The 17,921-nt window shown below is 57.0% G+C and overlaps 1 protein-coding gene across 2 annotated transcripts in view; it reads left to right on the forward strand.

Moving 5' to 3' along the window:
- Positions 1–17,921, forward strand: part of KCNK9 (potassium two pore domain channel subfamily K member 9) — an 82,399-nt gene that overhangs the window by 29,664 nt on the left and 34,814 nt on the right. The window contains exon 1 of one of the 2 annotated variants that reach the window (XM_085021614.1): positions 10,705–10,863. The exons of the other annotated variant lie outside the window; for it this stretch is intronic. The gene's annotated coding sequence lies outside the window, so the exon portion shown is untranslated. Of the gene's footprint in view, positions 1–10,704; positions 10,864–17,921 lie in introns of those variants that run through there. 2 annotated transcript variants of the gene reach the window in all.

A 17,921-nucleotide genomic window follows, 5' to 3' on the forward strand; every position in this document is an offset into this window, starting at 1 on the left:
TAGCACAGCATCTTGGGGACTTCGGCGTTTCCCAGCTGTGGGGTGTGTATGGGGGCCCTGGATCTGGGGTTCTGGCCAGATTCAGAGAGAGAACACATGTTCCCCTTGGGGTACCATGCAGCCCTTGTTCTGAGAGCTTCCAACATCCTTGACTTCAGCTCCTTCCCTACCTGTGGCTTCTGACTCCACCCCTGCAGGACGGAGAGCCGGGGTCCTGGTAAGAGGCTGCACAGCCGGACCCCAGCCGAGCCACCTCACCTGTAACGGGGACAAGAGATGTGAAGGTCCCTGTGTCACCCCTGGAGCGGAGGTGCTGAGTGCCCGAGCAGTTGGAGGCTTTAGTGGCTGTGCCGCGTTGCTGGTGTGGACAGGTTCATAGCGGATGTATTAAGGTGTGGCCGGGTGATGTTCCCTTAGTGGGCGTTTCTCTCTCTAGTGTCGATTCGTCGTGTCTGAAAGTCCTTGTCTCTGCGTCAGCAGTGCAGGAACCGTCTGCGTGCCAGGTGCTGTGCTGTGCTCTCTCTCGTACTGCAGAGATGCTCGTTGGAGGATCATGCAGTGCCTCGTTTTACACATGTGGGGATGGGGCCTGACTCCCATCCTGCTCGGGAGCCCCTGAGGCTCTGTGGCCTTGGCCATGTCCCATCGCAGGCACGAAGCCCTGAGCCTGGCCATGCTTCTCCACTGGGCCCTCGACCACGGCGCCATCGGCGCTGGGTGAGCGGGTGGGGCTGCAGCCTCGGATACAGCCACATCAGTGGGTGGTGGGGGGGGTTGACTCAGGGGTGAGACCCAGCCCTCCAGGCCAGGGCAAGGCCCCTGGCATTGGAGCCCAAGGAAGCACGTGGCCGAAGGTCAAAAAAAGGAAGAAGGAAATGGAAGTGGAAAGAAATAAAAATCACAGTAGATGTTGAAGAGCCGATGGGGTTTCAGTGATTAGATACAGTTTAATGTCCACCTGGATTTTTCTGGGGACCCTTCTCAGACAGCAGATATTTGAGACCTGCTGTATGCAGTGCTGTCAGATGCAGGCTGGCTGCTGGTTCAAGTACTGGCTGTGCTGCTCGGGGGCAGCTGGCTGATGAATGAGTCCTCCTCTGCATCCGTTCCTCATCTGTGAAATGGGATGATGAAGCTTGGAGAGCGTCCCTTTTAATCCTGCCAGCACCCAGGGGTGTAGATGGGACTCAGGCGTATGCATTTATCTAGTACTTCAGAGAAGGGGTCTGGCGCATGCTGCCTAGAGCGGGGCTTAAGATAGGACTGCGTATGTTTTAGCCATGCTGCCCAATGGGCTTTCGTCCCATTTTATAGGTAAGGAAACTGAGGCTCAGGAATATGAGGAACTTGCCTCTGGTCACTTAGCTGGTACACGGTAAAAGGAGAATGTGCACCTCTGTCCCTGCTAGTTACAGTAATTCCCTCCCAGTTTTCTCCACTCCAGAATAGGGATCCCTAACTGCCACACGGTGTGTGGCTGGTAGCCGGGTGGCTGGTAGCCAGGTACCTGGGATCAGATCCCAGATGGGTCTCAAGTTCTCCCCTTGCAAGATTCAGCTTTGGGGCTCTCAGCTAAGGTTACAAAGACTTAGCGCATCCCAGGTATGGTGCTGGCCGTAGAGCGTGGGCATTGACCAGCTTAGCTCCCACAAGGGGGTGTGGAGCCAATTGCCACACCCTGTGTCATCTGGGGCCCGCAGCCCTGGCCTCACCTGGCAGCTGGGTAGGCGGCTGAGTCTTAACCAGACCTTCAGCTGCCTTCAGACAGGACTGCATGTTCAAGTTTAAGAAGTGTTGGTCTGGGAGTTCCCGTCATGGCTCAGTGGTGAATGAATCCAACTAGGAACCAGGAGGTTGCAGGTTCAATCCCTGGCCTTGCTCAGTGGGTTGAGGATTCGGCATTGCTGTAAGCTATGGTGTAGGTTGCAGATGCAGCTCGGATCTGGCATGGCTGTGGCTGTGGTGTAGGCCGGCGACTACAGCTCCGATTGGACCCCTGGCTTGGGAACCTCCATATGCCGCGGGAGCGCCCTAGAAAAGGAAAAAAGACGAAAAAAAAGAGAGAGAGAGAGAGAAGTGCTGGTCTGGACAGCAGGCTGGGCGTCCTCCTGCCTTGGCTGTCGTGGAGTAGATGTGGGGGTCGTGCCCCTCCTCGTCTTTTCAGTTGTGAGGGGAGGGGCAGGGGTAAGGTGGGGACCACCTGTGAGTTCTGGGCAGTTGCAGAATGACACCCCCACCAGCCCAGAAACATCCACACACCTGCGCATATGTGACCTTACACAGCTGGAGAATTACGGCAGCGAGAGAACCAAAGTTGCTCGCCAGCTGACCCAAGACGGGAGAGTGTCCTGCATTATTCGGGCCCAGTGTGATCACAAGGGGCCCTGAAAGCATGAGGCGGAGGCCCAGAGTCCAAGATGGACACGTGGTGGGAGCAGAGGGGAGGGAGGGAGGAGGCGGACCACGGCGTCCGAGCAGCCTCAGGCAGGACTGCAGCCCTGATGGCGCCTGGGTTTGAGTGCAGCGAGACACACCTCTGCTTCTGACCTCTCGAACTGCAAAAATATCAGTCTGTGCTGCTTTCAGCTGCTGAGTTTGTGGCGACCTGTCCCAGCAGCCAGAAGAGGCCAACACACAGAGTAACTAGTAAGCCAATTGCTTTATGTAAAACTGCATGGTTCTGGGTTAGCCCATCCTTTAAATCCCTCAGGGAGAACTTTTGAAGACCCCCTGTGGGCCTGGGGAGGGGGCGCCAGCCTGGGAAGAAGCTGGCAGCTTCCTTTGGAACTCCTCACACCGAGGCGTCACCCCACCCACGCTGGTGCCAGACACTCCCAGCCTTTTGCCGTGGCTCCCACCCCTGGGGTCCACTCCCAGCCTGAGGTTGGTCCCCGGCCCCCTCTGCTCCCACTGCACCAGGGTGGCTGCTCCATGTGTCATCACCAAATCCTCCGTGCCCAGCAGGGTCAGGCTCAGAGTAGGTCCTGGTGAAGAATTGAGTCGCTTTAACAACGGTGCCCAGTTATGGCCATGTGGGCTTGACCCTTCCCCAAGGCCAAGAGCAGCTGGGCGGGCCGGGGTCAGGGGGTGAGGGGTGAGCGTTGGCTGAGGCCGTGAGCCGATGTGTGTGCACAGCCCCTTGGGCCTGCCTTGGTTGGCGGCATCCCTGTCTCCCTGCGGCCATACCTGTGCCATCAGCCCCTCTGAGTCCTCCTCGTGCCTTCACTGGCTGAGTCCTGACACCCCCACCCCCGTTTGTTGACTGAATGAGAGTATATCCGACTTGTAGGTTTTACCCAGACATTTTTTTTGTGCTGTGTATGAAGGAGTTAGGGCGGAATAGCTCTATTCTTCCTTGTGAGCTGTTATTACCAAGTGCTGGCTCCCTGTGATTTGGTGGTTTAAGTGCCTTTTAGAGATTCTCACATTTAATCAAGATAATAATATTCCAGAGAGGTTGGGGCTCTGTTTTATTGCTAATACTAGCCCCTTCAGAAGTGTGTTATTCACCCAGGGTCACATAAAAATAAATAAAGCAGCTCTGACCAGCTATTTAATCGAGTAGGCAATCCATTCACGTAGTTTAGATGTTACGACAGGGTACAAAGGTGTTCATTGACATAACTTACTCCCGTCGTGTTTTTTCCATCCCTTCGTCATTCATCTGTTTTTCCATGTTCTCACTAATAAAGGGGGAATCATTTTTGTTAATATCTTGTGTTTCTGATGGAGACACAAATATCCATCATTATTCCTCACTTCTTACACCAAAGGCAGCACACTTCTCACTCTTCTGTCTCTTGCTTTTTCATAGCAGTAAATCCTGGAAATCTTTGTGTGCTGGCACATGACTTTTTCTTGCTTTTTTTTTTTTTTTTTAGGGCCACACCCACGGCGTATGGAGGTTCCCAGGCCAGGGGTCTAATTGGAGCTACAGCTGCTGGCCTAACACAGCCACAGCAACACCAGATCCGAGCTGCATCTGTGACCTACACCACAGGTCACGGCAATGCCGGATCCTTAACCCACTGAGAGATGGAACTCGCAACCTCATGGATCCTAGTCACGTCTGTTTCCGCTGCGCCACGACGGGATCCACCTTTTCCTTCTTTTCTTTTGACACCGGCATAGTATCCCATTGTGCGGATGTATCAGGATTCAGTGAGGCCTGAGCTCATCAATGTTCTCTTCCTAACAGAAAAGGATCGGAAATAACTCATAAATGAATAACTTTGTATGAACATCATTTCAGCTGCGGGCAGGCATACCTTGAGGATAAATGTGCGGAAGTGGAATTACCAGTGCATTTGCAAATTTGGTACAGGTAGAAATTCCCTCTCCTAGGGCAGTGTGCGCCCTTGTGCCTGCTCATCAGGAACCTATTAGTGGGAAGCGGTAGCTTGGTGCAGCTTAAGGGTGAGACTGTGTATCTTTTCCTATGTTTAGTGGTTATTTGTGTTGCTTCTTTTCCAGGAAATTGTTCATGCCACTTGCCCAGGGTCTCAGTTTTGAGCCCCTAGGTTCGAATTCCAGCTCTCCTACAACTTGAGATGGAATAGGGAAATAATAATAAAAAGAGAAGAGGGGGCCTCTGGGAAATAGTCTCTCAAGGAAGTGGGCCCCCTGCTCCCCTTGCTGATCAGTTGGCCACTGCTGTGGGATGGCAAGCAGGCAGGTGCCTCAAGCCTGGCACTAGGGTCAGGGCCGAGCTGGAGAGGTGCCTGGGACACAGTGCCCGGAGCCAGAGGGTAGAGCAGGGTGGCATTCTCCATTTTCAGTTAACATGGCCCAAGGCAGAGGGCAAGGAGGAGAGAAACCCTCCATCCTAGGCATCATCCTTTTCAGAAATTTGAAGGGGACCCCTGGGCTCAATAGGCAAAAACCTTGGGTCTCCTCTCAAGGGTCTGGGGCCCTAGCCTGCAGCTGTGTCCCCCGCAGGTGGACGGCCTTGGGCCAGTCAGGGCTCCCATCCACACGGGTGCCTTGGACTACAAACACTTTCTGGCCTGTGAAGTCATTTGACGCCCGAGGGACACGGTGGCTTTGCACGTGCTGTTCCTTCCCCTGGAAGGGCTGCTCCATAGCATGTGTCCTGCCTCAGCATTTTAATTTTTATTCTCAAGTCGCTTCTGATCTTGTGCCCCTGGGAAGCGTTCCGGGACCCCCCCTCCACAGCCCCCTCGAAATCCTTAGGTCTCTCCACAGTGTTATTACCCTCTGCACTCGGGAGTCAGCACCTCGGACAGCACCCGAGCCAGCCACAGAGGGCAGGGCTAGGGAGGGCACTCCGGGGAGACAGGAAGCTCATTCCGGGAGAGCTCCTGGAACACAGCCTGGCTGGCCGTGGCCGTGACCGTGCCATCACCTCCCCTTGGCAGGTGGGGAAAGGGCTGTGCTTGCAGACCCACTCGTCCCTTTCCCGCGTGGACAGCCGTGAACTCCTTCCCAGACTATCCCACTCTCCGCTTTGCGGGCTTTTAGCCCAGGAAGGCGGTGGCAGAAGGTCAAAGGGCAGAGTGATGAGAGGGTTCACCTCCTGCCCTGGGATCCCTGGCTGTGGCTCCAGCTCCTGGTGGGCAGCCCCATGGCTTCTGCTCTGGTCAAGTGTCCTGACGCTGGCCTGCCTCCTCTCCCACCCAGCTTCTGTCCCCCCAGCCTGGGGTGCCTCAACTTCCTTGTCATCCCAGTGACTGGGCAGAATTCCTTCTGGATTCCAATGGGTCCTCATTTCCTGGTCAGACGCCTCAGAGGGTTACACTCAGAGAGGCTCGGTGAGCTGCCCAAGGTCACACAGCCAGTTAAGTGCACCAGGATGCCTGAGTTCAATCCTGGCTCAAGCCAGGGCCTGCCTTCCCACCCCTCTGTGCTGTCTGACTTCCATGGGGACCTGGGGCGGGCTTCCTGGAGGCAGCGATACTGGAGCTGAGCCCCAGAGGATGGAGACCAGCTAGGATGGGGATGACGGTTCCTCGGAGGACAGGGCACACGCGTTGGTGTGGAGGGGAAAGTGGCGGGTTTAGAGGCCAGGGGTCTGCGGGAAGATGGGGGAGGAGGAGGGCAGCACAGTCCGGACAGGGGTGGGTTGGGTGGGGGCTGAGCCTGGGGGAAGACAGGGGAGCCCTGGCGTTGGGGGGGCAGGGCTAGGACATGTTGTGATTTGTGTTAGGATCACTCCGGCCACTGGATGGACTGGCCATCGCGCCAGGAATGGGAGGCTGTGAGGAGGTTGTGGCGTGTGTCCAGGTGAGAGATGCTGGCGGCTGCATCCGCCCGGTGCGTGGAGCCCAGAGAAGTGGCAGGTCTGGGAGAGGATCACAGTCGCTGGCAGCAGAGGGAGCTTTGTGTGGGTTTGAGCTCCTGCAAAATTTGGCCTGAAAGAGGAAGTAATCAATTACTTCCGTGGAGATGGGAGCAGGGGTGGCGGCTTCCTGGAGGAGGGGCCGTCTGACGAGGCTCTGTGCACCCAGCTGCCTGCTCATCTGCCTGCTCCTGGTGGCTGGGAGCCCCCCGCAGAGAGTGGCCATGGCTGGCCTGCCGGAGATGGTGGGGGGAGAGGGGAGTGTGCCGAGGAGAATGGGGAAAGGCCCTTTGTGCAGGAGGAACAGCATGGGCGGAGGCCTGGAGGTGAGAAACTGCCTGTTGCATCTGGACAGGAGGCTGTGGCAGGGAGGTGCGGGCTAGAGGAGGCTGGCAAGTCAGGGTCTGGGGCTGCACCACCTCCGGCTCCTGTCTCAGGCTGCTCCCATTTTGCAGCCCGGGCTCCCCGGCCAGGCTGGCTGCAGGGAGGGACTGGCAGCTGCCTCTCAAGTCTGGGCACCAGTGGGGTTCATTCTCCTCCCTGGAGGGCATCCGCTGGCCCTGGACCCAGGCTCGTCCCAGCCTCCCTCGCTGGGTCTGAGAAGAGTGGAGCAAGGGGCCCTGAGTCACCCGAGTGAGCCCTGTGGCTCAGTGCCTGTCACAGGCCTGCCCAGCTCTTTGTCTGATTGCGCCCTCACCCTACCTCCTCCCCAGGGTTCTTGTTCCCGTTATGCACACCAGGAACCTGAGGCTCCAAGGGCTGCAGGAACTTCCCCTTCTTCTCACTGCCCCAGCGTGGGAATCCTCTTCTGAACTCTGCCTTCTCCAGGAAGCCTTCCCTGACTGCCCTGGGTTGGGCCGCCACATCAATTCTCTCCCCTCCAACTCTGGTTGGCAGAGCCTCTGGATGAGGAAGCTCGGGGCAGTTCCTGCCCTTCTCTGAGCCTCAGTTTCCTTATATGAGAAGTTGGGGGCGGGGCAGCGCCTTCCTGGCAGAAAGGATTGGGGATTCACCACATTGCGACGCCCCCAGCACAGGGCTTGGCGCCCACTCGGCTCCCTGCTTCCCTTCTGGACCCCGTGGGAATCACAGCCTCTCCTGCCCCATCCCTCCCCCGCCCCAGCTCAGGGCTCTAGAAAATCTGCCTAGTCAGGTTCGAATGAGGGAGAGCCAGCCAGCCAGCGTGTCTGGGTGGCGAGAGAGGCTATTTTGGGAACGAGCGGGGAAGGAGTGTTTTGTTTTGTTTGCTCCTCGTGATTACAAGAGGTGGCGGAGTCCTGCTTTTCCTCCCCTGGACACTGAGTCGGGTCTGAGCGAGGGATGTGGCAGGGAAGGGGGGACCGGCTCTCGGTGAGATGGGCTGTCAGACTTCCTGACCCCTGGAGGCCACGTGGGTCTGCAGCCTGGCCCCCTTCACTCGTCACTGTCAGCTGGTCCCCAAGCAGTGTCTGAGAGAAGGGGCGTGGAGGAGCGGAGGGTTGAGAAAGCGAGGAACTCAGATCCTGACACACCAGGGTTTTATTTCCAGCTCTGCCATCTGCCTTTGTGTCCACCCATCCACCCACTGACCTGTCCCTGTGCAGCCAGCCATCCTCCCCCTCGTCCACCCATCCATCCATCCGTCTACCCACCCATTTATCCCCGAGCCGTGCACCCACCCATCCATTCATTTGTCCACTTGACCCATCTGTTCATCTAAACATTTCTCCATCCATCTCTTCATCCACCCACCTGTCCATCCAGCCAGCCACCCACCAATTTGTCCGTTTGGACTGTCTATCCATCCATCCATTTTGGCATCTTCCCACTCACCTAACCATTTACCCACCCAGCCATCCTCTCACCTTTTCGTGTTCATCCATCCATTATCGACTCAACCATCCCCCCCTCACCCACTCATCCGTTTGTCCATTCAAACCATGTATCCGTCCATCCATGTCCCCACCCTCCCACTCACCTCTCCGTGTATCCACCGAACCATCCTCTCACCTGTTCCAGGTCATCTACCTGCCCATCCATCCTTTGGCAGCAGATACCACAGGTGCTCCAGGAGTCTGTGCTTTGTATTGGACGAGACCTCAGAACAGGAGGGTAAACAGGACACAGCATGGCCACTCGCCTTTCCCCACTAGAGGCCATGATTAAATAACTACCTCGCCATTTAGTGCTTCTCCTTCTGGACCTTACGGGATCCCTAGGCGTTTAGAAGGATTTGAACCAGGTGCTGTGTGAGGGAACTACGAGGGACCAGAAGGAGAGGCTGCTGGAGGGGTGATGCTGCAGCTTTGACCCGAGGAGAGGCCAGGTGTCTGGCCAGCATGCCCCTGCGCTGCTGCCGCCTCTGCTGAGTCAGGAGCCAGGAGGCCCCCGGTGGGGAGGGGCTTGTCAGAGAGCCAGAGGGTCTGCAGCCCAGGAAGGGGAAGGGGGAGGGGAGAGGCCCTGAGGCTGGAGTGTCTGTCTGCCTGTCCATCTGGTACAGTCCATGGGACCCTGGAAAGGTCTGGACACATGGGCACACGCTCTGAGGCCGGCTTCCTGTTCAGAAGCTCTGTCCTCTTTGACCAGGCAGAGCTGTCCCCTGTTGAAGGGGCAGTGGGACCCTGGGACACCCACGGGAATGTTAGTCACACCACCCTGGCTATTTGAGACAAGATAAAGCTCAGCGTTTCCTTGGACTCTCTTCAGAAGAGATTGCTCTTTCTTCAGTAAGAGCGTCTTCCTTTTCCTTCTCAGATGGATTCACCTGGAAAGCTCTGTTCGTGGGGAGTTGAGTGGACAAGGCTTTTGGCCTGGGGCTCCGTGTCCTGGCCTGGACACTGACTTGCTGTGTGGCCTTTGAGCCCTCACTTGCCCACTCTGGGCCTCCGCTGCCTGCTGGCTGAAAGGAGCAAGGGGATTGGATCCCGCCTCTTCTGCGCGGAGGCTCTGGGTTTGGGGGTTTGGGGGTCGTGAGGCCTCGGGCAGCACGGAGCAGGCCTTCTCCAGAAGGTGTTGCGGAGCGAGGGTGAGCCGGGCTGGCGTGGGGCGGAGTGAGCGCCTGGACCTCTGGACGGCGTGGAAGACGGATTCTTCCTGAGCCGTTAATCCCGCCTTGTGTTTGTAGAGCGATTTGTGGATTTGAAAGCGCTTTCCCTTGTGTCATCTGATTGAACCAGTGTTTGTGTGTAGCGGACAAGGGGGAAGCCAGGCCCTGTGGAGTCAGGGAGGGCGTGGGGATGGCTCTGCCCCCAGGGGGCCTCAGCCACACCCCAGAAATGTCTGGAGAGAGAGTAAGAGTGGGTGGGTTTCAGGTGGGGGGGTTCTGAGTGCGGACCTCCGGAACAGTAAACCCTGCAACTGGGAGGAGGGCCACCTGCGGGGCGGTCAGGGGACACCGGATCAGTTAGGGGCTCCAGGTGGGGGACTCAGTTCGGTTCAACGCAAATAGGGCACCAAGAAAGCAGACATTTCGGGTCCTCTTTTTATCAGGTCAAGGTAAAGGCAGTCTGTGTAAAATACGCCCAAACATGTTTTATTCCTGGCCAGGGGTTTGTGATCTCTTATAATACGATACTTATAAAAAAAAGTGGTCTCAGCCACTTGGAAGCGGGTCTGGAGCCAGAAGCCAGCAGGGCTGGTGGCTCCTGTGATGGTTCTCCATTGCTTCCTGCAGTGAAACCTGGGCAGCAGAGCACAGGCAGGCCAGTGCTTCTGCACCCCCGGCATCCACGCGTGGAAGGAGGGCCCCTGTGTAGCCCTTGGGGTGCAGCAGCAAGCTGCTGTCACAGCGCACAAGGGCCCTGTGGGCAGCGGCTCCACCATCACCAGGCCCTGACGTTCCAAGTTCCGACCCAGGAGGGAAGGTGAGGGTGGAGCCCTGCCTGGCCTCCACAGCTTTGAGCTCAGAGGGACCCTGGGCAGCTGCCAACTGGGAATTGGGTGTCAGGAGTGCCCAGAGCGTGCCACCTGCTGACGGGTGCTCCCGGCAGCCAGCGGCTGACAGTGTTTGGCTGCATAGCGCTTGGTGTATTTATGGACCCATAAAATATTAAATAATCATCACGCAGCACTTTTTCTCCGGAAAGCTCTTTGGGTGGATATTTCCCCCATTTGGAAGGCAGAACAAATAACCATTTAATTAACCTCCAGCTCCCGGCACGAGAATCCTGCCTTTGCAGGACACCAGGATGCCCAGCCCCCACCTCCCCCTGCCCCCACCTGAGGAATATCGGAGGAACTCCCCCCTTGACACACACCACTCCAGCTTTTTACTGGGAGGGGTGCTGATGCAGGAGGCAGACCAGCATCAGAACAGAGGCTTGAACCTTGAGCCCCTGGGACAGCCCAGGGGCCAGGTAGGGAGGGCGGGTCTCCCCAGTTGGACCGCCCTGCGTGCACGTGGTCGGCTGGCCACGCCCAGGTTGCCCAGGTGTTGGTCCTTTGATGTGGTTGGTGGAGAAGTGCTCTTTTCACAAACCAGGACACAGATGGAACCTGGAGCCACGATGGGCTGAGGAGCGAGTGTTGGGCTTGGAGTGAGGCGAGCTGCAGAGGAATCCAGCGTGGCGGTGCCTTTGGAAAACCAGGTCTGGAGCCTCCCGTGTGCCCGATCCTGGGCGGTTTTGGTGCCCGTCTGCTGGGAGGGCTTAACGCCGTGGGGACCCCTTGGGTGGGTGTTTTTCACGTGCGCTTTGCCAGCACATGGCTGCCTGTCTTATCATCTCATTTAATTTCACAGAAAGCTGGGGTCATGTCATCCCCCTCACAGGGGTTTGAGGGTGAGAGCATTTGAGACTCAAACTGGTGACCCGGGGGTTCACAGGGTAGGGCACTTCAGGAGCAGGCTGGATTTCGGGCGCTCAGGGGCCCACGGGCTCAGGTGATGGCATCAGAGCTAAGGGAAGAAAACAGGTGATTCTCTTTGCAGCGGAGCGGGCACGGGGGTGGGGGTGGATGGGGGCGCTCAGACTGTAGCATTGATTTAAATGCAATGCCAGGGCAAGACTCGGGCAGAGGGTGGGACGGGGCTGTGATCGGAAGCCCCTCAGGACCGCAGGTTGAGGGTAGACCAGATGCCTGTGTCTCTGACTGAGTGGACATTGGTCCCTGTACTGGGGCCTGAGTCGGGACTGCGGAATATCCTGCCGTAAACACTGCCTCCAGGCTTCCCTCGGGCTCCAGCCCCTCCGCGAACATTTGATGAGCTGCTCAAGGGTCATTTGGCCTTGGTCTTGCAGCTCACGGATGGAATGGAATTTAAAATGCATTCTCCTGACCTGCAGCCCAGCATTCTTGCGTTTTTATTCATCCAGATGCTCTGGCGCTTTCGCTATTAAGTAGGAGCGAGTGTTCGCGGTGCTGCAAGGGGCTCAGAGGCCCCTACTCAGAATCACCTGTGAGGGGACCAGCGGCTGGGGAGTCTCGGCGCGTCTCCAGGCTCCACCCCTTGAAGGTGTCACCCCGGCTGTGGCAGGGCTGCTCTGCCTTGCTCACGGGGTGGCGGGGGGAACAGGCTCCTCACCCACATCCTGGGTGGAGTGTCCCATTTCCCAGGACTTCCGGTTGTGGAGATTCACTCTGGGCAGCTGCAGGCTTTCAGTCTGTAGCTGGTCCAAAGCCAGCCCCCTCCCCACATCCTGCTCTGGTCAGATGGCGAGGACCTGAGGTGGGGAGGGCAGGGGTCTGTTCACCCTCCTCCCCCTCCCTCAGTGGGCAGGGCAGGGCAGAGCAGCCACAAGCACCAGAGCGGGCACAGGGCCACATCTGCTCAGTCCTGCCCCCTTCCCCACCACCCACCCTCAGGCTCTTTGGTGTCTAGTTAATTGTAATGAGCACTAAATAAACCGGTGTGAGCCGGGCTGTCTCTGGGTTCGCGATGAGACCTGAGGCTGGGCAGGGCCCAGAAGCCACTAGGGACCATAGAGCTGTCATGCAGGTGACGTGAGCGAGCTAAGGCTCTACTGTGTGAATGGCAGTGGCCCCGCCTTTGACCTCTACCGTCTAAGCTCACGCAGCAGCCGGAATGACCCACAGCACACTGAACTCAGATTCAGGACTCTGGATCTTACTCTGGGTGAAATGAGAAGCTGTGGGAGTTTTGAGCCAAGCTCCTCCCATGGCCATAAGGCTTCTTGGGGTCTTAACTTGTCTGGTAGGCGCCTCCTGCCCCAGAGCCTTTGCACATCTGAGCTCTCTGTCTGCCTCTCTTGTTCTGCCCTTGGGTATCTGCCTGGCTTGCTCTCCCACTGCCTTTCGGGAGATGGGAAGAGGGCCTTCCCTCACCGCCCCCCCCACCCTGAGTGCATGGACCCCCCATTCTGATGGGGAGGCTTGTTTGCTGCCTCTCAGGAGGTCCTGCTTTATTCTCTGCTGTAGCCCCAGATCTTAGAACGCGCTGAGCACTTGGTAAATGTTCACTTAATGAATGAGGCAGAGGGGTTATGTAAGTTGTCCAGGGTCCCACAGCTGCAACGTGGCAGGACTGGGATTGGAAGCCAGGCAGCACAGCCCTGGACCCGGACCCGGTCGTTTTGCAGGTACTGGGGAGCCACCGAAGGCTCTTGAGCAGGGAGCTGGGGAGCAGGAGCAAGGGGGGCCCGCACAGGTACAGTTTTGGGGCAGGATGGGGAGTGGGATCTGGACGAGGCCGGGGCTGCCCTAGGGTGGGAGGCAGAGTCCCCTGCGGGGCCCTGGTGAGGGCAGCGAGCATGGGGACACTTGGGGAGTAAATGTGGCCGGCCCTGTGACTCTTTGTTTTTGCTAAATCCACCCTCTTTCTACACCTGTGATGTCCACTTGCTGCCAAACCCCAAATCAGACGGCGAGCTCGTCGCACAGCCTCTCGTGCCCCAGGCGCCAGCGTTTGCATAATTAAACACACACTTCCGACACGCCACTCGCGCCGATTTTCTAGATCGCATCTACTTGAAAATCCTGTCATTTTCCACCAGCCGAGTTCCAGTGACAAAGGGTAATTTAACCGGCGTGCATCCGTCTTGGGTGCATGTGAGCCATCTGGCCCCGTCTGCAGCTGAAGGTCCTGAAATCCGGGGTGTGGCAGCGGGGAGGACCCTTCTCTGAGGGTGAGGGCCAGCTCAGGCTTCTTCGATTATTTGGGGGGGGGGCACAGTTCACAGAATTGAATGATGAAGAGCCGTGGAAATAACTCCTCAGGCTTCGGTGGCTCTTTCCCCTTTTAAAGTGGGGGATCACTTGCCGCAGGGAGATGTGAAGTGGAGCCTCAAACTGGGGAAGAGGCGGGGAGGGGGCAGCAGTAGCCCCCAGCCCAGTCCCCAGATGGGGCTCCGGGCAGGGGGGCAGCGGTCAGCTCCCGGGCGTCTGTTTCTCGGATCCACCTGCAGCCCAGGTGGCTCCCTGAGGGCAGGCGCCGTGTCCTTGCCCGTCTGCGGGTCAGGAAGTGCTTTCACTGGTTAATCCCTCTTGCACCAGGCTCTGGGCTGAGACACAGCTGCTCTGGGTGGGCTGGTGCCAGCGGAGTTTATGGTCACTTGCTGGTGACAGCGAGTTCCTGAGTTTGTGTGCTGAGCTAGTGGCCACCTGTTCCTCGGTGGTGGGTAGGGTGGGGGCCTGGGAGGAGGAGGACCCCCACGTGGGGGTGGACACGGCAGCTACCACCTTCTTGAGTCTGGATTGTGTGGAGACCCAAGCGCCCCCCCACAATTGAGCTAAAATTCATATAAAATCAGTCATTTTAAAGTGTACAATTCAGTGGCACTTAGTATATTTACTGTGTTGTGGAACCATCACCTCTTTCTGGCTCCAAAACGTTTTCAGCCTCCCCAAAAGGACAGCCTGTACCCATTAAACACTAACTCCCCACTCCCGCTCCTCCCAGCCCTTGAAACCATCCAACAGGCATGTCTTGTTTTACTGTTTGCAGATACAGTTGTGTTTTTTTGTTGTTGTTTTGTTGTTGTTTTTAATTGAAGGTTCGTGGCAAATCCTGCATCGAGCGAGGCTATCAGTGCTGTTTTTCCAATAGTATTTGCTCACTTTATGCCTCTGTCACATGTTGGTAATTCTCACAGTATTTCAGCTTTTTTCATTATCGTTCTCTTTGTTGTGGTGAACCGTGACCTTGGGTGTTTCTTTTTATAATTGTTTTGGCATTTGGGGGCCACAGGGTATTTTCAACTTAGGGTGTGTATATTTTGGTAGACACACTGCACACCCAGCAGACTGCGGTGTATATAAACAGACGTTTCTCTGCACCAGAAACCACAAGTTCACATGCTTCAATTTCTTGCAACATTTGCTTTGTTATGGTGACCTGGAACGGAACCTGCGAGATCCCTGAGGCGCGCCTGTCGTCTGCTTTCTGTTTCTGTGGATTGTTGCCCGTTCTGGATGTGTCCTGGAGCCATATGGCCTTCTGTGCCTGAACCCTTTCGCTCAGCGTGATGTTTCCGAGGTTTGGCCGGGCTCAGACCTTCGTCCTCTGTGGCTGAGTGACTGGCGGGGACAGTGATGGGCTGTCCTCTGCTGGCCATTTGGACTGTTGTGCTGCTGGCTGTTGTGAGTAGAGCTGCTGTGAGCGTGTGTTTGAGCCTGTTGTCACCTCCTTGGGCACACACACCGAGGCGTGGGATGGCAGGCACACCTGCTGATTCTCGATGTCCCTTTTGAGGACCCGCTGAACTGTTTGGCACAGCGGCTGTGCCCTTTTATATTCTGTGGTTGCCTCTTGAGAGGGGCCAGAGGCAGGACGTTAAGACCTGAGGGTTCCTTTTAGAGTGGATGTCAGGGCAGAACGCTTCAGGGTTCAGAACCTTCTAGACCTCCCTGTCTCTCTCAGAGGAGAAAACCTGAGCTCCTCCAGTGGTCCACAGCCCTGCCAGTTGGGCCCCTGTGACTGCCCCTGTCATCACCTCCTCCTCTCACCTGCCATCCCAGCTCCTCCACTTTCTCCAGCAGGGCCAGCACGCTCATGTCTTAGGGCCTTTGCACAGCTGTCCCGCAGCCGTGGGGTCGCTGCAGAAAACAATGACCTGTGCCCTTAGCACCCTTTATCCTGTCCTATAATTCACGTATTTATTGCGTTTGGTCACCATTGTCGGTCTCTTTCTCCCTTCTTCCTCTCCCCGCCAAGAACCAAATGTTGACACCTGTGCCTGATGGTTAAGTGCTCACAGATAGGTGCTGAGCGGATGTGTGACGATGGGGACACAAATGAGCTTTGTCCTTAGACCTGCCACCAACCTCTCCGGGCCCTACAGCCTTGGGGAGGCCTGGGACCAACCCCCGCTTCAGACGCCCCACCCCAGCTCCTCATCACTCCCTTCCTGGACCTGTTCTGCTGTTTTAGTGCTCCCGCCGCCAAACCCACCCTCCCCTCCCCCCAGCCCAGCCCAGCCCCTGGCCCTCTGCTCGCGCCTTTGAACCTCAGACTTGCAGAGTGTCCTGCTGCCAAAGAGGGTGGGGAGGAGGCTTGTTTAGGGGCCGTGAGCCCAGGGCACTGAGGCACCCAGCCCTCCCTGACCTGCAAGCGCAGCTGTCATGTGCATGTGCTAGGGCTGGTGGCCAGTGTCCCGACAGGGAGCAGGGTCCCTGGTTAGAGACGTCAGGTGGGGCGGCCCCTTCACTTCACTCTCTTCAGCTCAGAGGCACCTGTTAGTACTGTGTCTGTGTTTGTGCCATAATCTTAGAGCCCATTTCTGGGAATTCTCGTTTATCACAACTAAAAAAATTTGTGGGGGGCAGTTCCTGTCATAGCTCAGTGGTTAAAGAATCTGACTAGGAACCATGAGGTTTCGGGTTTGACCCCTGGCCTTGCTCAGTGGGCATTGCTGTGAGCTATGGTATAGGTCACAGACGTGGCTTGGATCCCGCATTGCTGTGGCTCTGGTGTAGGCCAGCAGCTATAGCTCTGATTCGACCCCTAGCCTGGGAACCTCCATATGATGCAGGTGTGGCCCTAAAAAACCAAACAAAAAAATTTTTTTTTTGGCCATGCAGAAGTTCCAGGGCCAGGGATCAAACCCTCGCCACAGCAGTGATGATGCTGAATTCTTAACCTGCTGAGCCACCAGGGAACTCCTACTGAAATTTATTTTATCTTGTTAGAGTCAAGATTTTTAAATACTGGAAAGATGGCCAGAACGGCCATCCAAAATATCATTCATTCATTCAGTCAGTCGGTTAGCAAATGTCCCTGGAATACCTGTTAGTTTCATGTCTAGGACACTGCTTGACACAGAGACATGGTACCATCGTTGAGGGTAGTTACTGGTGGGCTGCCCCTCACGGATCTACGTGAGAGGCTTCTTCTGGGTCATCATCTGAGTCATTCATGAAAATGTTGCTCGGGTCCAATCGGAGACAGAGCCCTGCGGCTGGCCGCTGGAGACCTCCTCCCACGTTGCTGTGGTCACTAGAATCCCGGTTGAGCTCCTCAGCAAAAGTTTGGATGCCCCTGCCCTGGCTGCGTGTGTTTACCCGTCTTCTCCACAGGATTCTGGAAGAGAATCAGAAACTGACAATTTTGGCAAAATGTCTATTGTTATTGGTTTTGGTGTTTGCAAAGGGAACCAGCTCTATACGACTGCAGAAGTTGGCACAGGCCGGGAGGGGAGCTGCGAGGAGGCCTGGGTGCAGGGGGGCTGCAGACATGCCTTGCTCACAGCCTCTCTCCATAGATGCTGGTCCCAGGGCCCCCTTCTGCTTGTGGGACCCAGACAGGGCTTTCTGGAAGAGCTGATGCTCACCCAGGCCTTGGACAACGGGTACGTTTCCAACCTGAGACGGGGCTGCGGGGTAGAGGTGTCCCGGAGAACAGCCAGGGGGGAAGCAGCAGGTTTTTCCCCGGAGCTCTGCGTGTGCTGGGAGGGGCAGGCAGGTGAGAACGGCGAGGACTTGGGGCCAAAGTGATGGGGTGCTGAGCAGTGTTGGGGGAGTCTTCGGGGCCTCCAGTGGGGCAGGGCAGCATCTGGTCTGAGCTTCAGGAAACCCCTCTCGCTGCGGCTGGGGAGCAGGTGGAGGAGGTGGGGGTCCCAGACTGTGATGACAAATTCCTCCCCTGTGGCTCTTGGGGGCTTCCAAGGCAGGTGCTCAGGATAGATGGCTAAGTGGCTCCAGGGGAATGTGTGGGAGAGTCTGGATGAAGTTGTCTCTAAGACAGCGTGGGCCAGGCCGGTGGTGGTGGGTCCCAGCTGCCAGGAGCATGGGGGATGGGCAGAGGCAGGGGGCCGGCTTTCCCCGAAGCACCTGCTCTGGGCACTGAACCGAATTTGATGTTTTCAAGAATACCTTCTCCTGCAGCGCTTTTCACACCCTGAGCAGGAGGCAGGTCAGGCCTTGACTTACAGACGTGGAAGTCCCGGGCTGGGCAGGCGTCCAACTGGCTCTGCCAACCTCCTCACCTCCCTTCCTGGACTGAAGGCCCCTGCCCTTCCGGTGCTGCAAGAAGGTGGGCCTGGGCGGGGAGGGACAAGGGCCCCCAGTCTCTGCAACTGAGTGGGATGGGCTTGGGCTCCTGAGCCAGGCCCAGCCTTTGGAAGGGGAATCCTCACCGCTTCCTGTAGCTAGCTCCACCAGGTCCAGAGAGGGCGAGTGAAGTGTGTAAAGTCACACAGCGTGAATCTCTGCTCGACCTCGATGCTCAGGGCTCTTTGGGCACCTGTGGAAT

The sequence above is a fragment of the Sus scrofa genome, chromosome 4, assembly GCF_054392235.1.
Source record: "Sus scrofa isolate SSC_HxYL_T2T_F1_AM1 chromosome 4, Sscrofa_HxYL_maternal_Yorkshire_Landrace_v2.0, whole genome shotgun sequence".
NCBI classification, from domain to species: Eukaryota; Metazoa; Chordata; class Mammalia; order Artiodactyla; family Suidae; genus Sus; species Sus scrofa.